The sequence below is a fragment of the Etheostoma spectabile genome, unplaced genomic scaffold (assembly GCF_008692095.1).
Source record: "Etheostoma spectabile isolate EspeVRDwgs_2016 unplaced genomic scaffold, UIUC_Espe_1.0 scaffold512, whole genome shotgun sequence".
NCBI classification, from domain to species: Eukaryota; Metazoa; Chordata; class Actinopteri; order Perciformes; family Percidae; genus Etheostoma; species Etheostoma spectabile.
Genome location: NW_022605624.1, coordinates 153,815 through 155,537, shown reverse-complemented (window position 1 = coordinate 155,537; position 1,723 = coordinate 153,815). Strand labels below are relative to the sequence as shown.

Below are 1,723 nucleotides of genomic sequence, written 5' to 3'. Positions count from 1 at the left end.
CTCAGTTTACACCTATCAGCATTTCTAGCCACTGGGTGACCATAGGCAGGCTGGGGGAACTCATATTAATGTAAAAAAAACTCAGAAAGTTACATTTTTGTAGGACCTTTAAAAGACTAAACATTGACCATACTGATTGTAATAGCTTTAGGCCTTTTTCTAAATTATTGTTTATTTTGGAGAAGGTTGTTGTTGCTCAGTACTCTTCATTTTTAAGTGAACATAATGTCTTGGACAATTTTCAGATTGTGTATTCTGTATTTATTACTTAAGCATTTAACAGTGATACATTTAAGATGGGGGAAATGTGAATTGCGTTGCAGGTTGATTAAATGTGTGCACCCCTACATTTTCTGCCTGTGCCCCTACATTTTTTTCAGCAAGGAGCAACAGTGTATTATTAAAAAAGGTAAGTCTGGAGCTCTGAGACTGTGCTGCTATGTTCACAGCTAAAACTTTACTGCTAACTTCATATTCACCAACAAACACCTCTCTTTTTGACACTCTTTCCCCGCACCCTTTCTAACTTAGGACAAAGGACCCTGGTGCGCAAGAATCTGAGCTTGTAACCTGTGCCCAACAGAATTTATAGGCCACAATTTCCTTCACACAGCGCTCTACTCTGACGTTACAAACAAACATGGAGGTGGCTAAGCCAAAATGGCACAGCCAACAGTGACTGCTTAACAACAGTGCTGACGGTACAGTGTGGGGGGGTGCTTCTGTGACATGGCTGTTCCATTATTAGCGGTAACTGCAGTATTAGCACAGTGCACAGTGGCGCCAATTGGCTAGTCAGTAGGACAGAAAGGAGGGGACTCATTGACATGCATACATAACCAGGTGGCCTATCACAACAAATAACCTTAGACAAAATGTGAATTAAAAGGAGAATGTACTGTGTGTACAAAAAGTACATTTTAATATGCCCAATTATTTTTAATATGTATTAAATAATAATAATAATATTAATTTTCTCAGGGTTACTTTTGTCCTTCAACATAATACATAGTAGAAGATAATTATTATAAATAATGTGCCTTAATTGAAGTACCTTAAATAAACATACATGTATTTAAATATGCATGCGTTATTTAAATACACTGGTGTAATACCTTAGTACATGTTTGTTTGACTTTTGGTATACCACTCCTGGAGAAAAATGCACAAATGACACACTTTATATATAGCGTGGAAGCCTAAATCCAAGTAGATTGTATTTTTTCCCCTTTGGATCTACATTGAAATCATACTACATGACCTCTCTGTAATCCAATTTACAGAATAACTTTAGTCCTTGCATATACTTTCAAAGGGTGAATTAAGGTTGCTCACTGTAACTCTAAACTCTGACATACACTGTAAACTGGCATGTAAAAATGATTCAGAATCTAAATTGTAACACCAAAGTCAGTTGTCTTTAATTGCATCTATCCACATAAATGTCTACACTACCACATTCCTTGTAAATGTGCTGTATTTATATAGCGCTTTTCTAGTCTTAACGACTACTCAAAGCGCTTTTACATCATGCAGGAAACATTCACCATTCATACACTGTGGCCGAGGCTGCCGTACAAGGTGCCACCTGCTCATCAGATATACACTCAAACACACACATTCACACTCCGATGCGCAGCACCAGGGGCAACTCGGGGTTCAGTGTCTTGCCCAAGGACACTTCAACACGGGCCGGGATTGAACCACCAACCTTCCGATTGGC

At 38.5% G+C, this 1,723-nt stretch overlaps 1 protein-coding gene across 2 annotated transcripts in view; it reads right to left on the bottom strand.

Moving 5' to 3' along the window:
• Positions 1 to 1,723, bottom strand: part of amot (angiomotin) — an 84,856-nt gene that overhangs the window by 51,542 nt on the left and 31,591 nt on the right. The window lies entirely within an intron of this gene.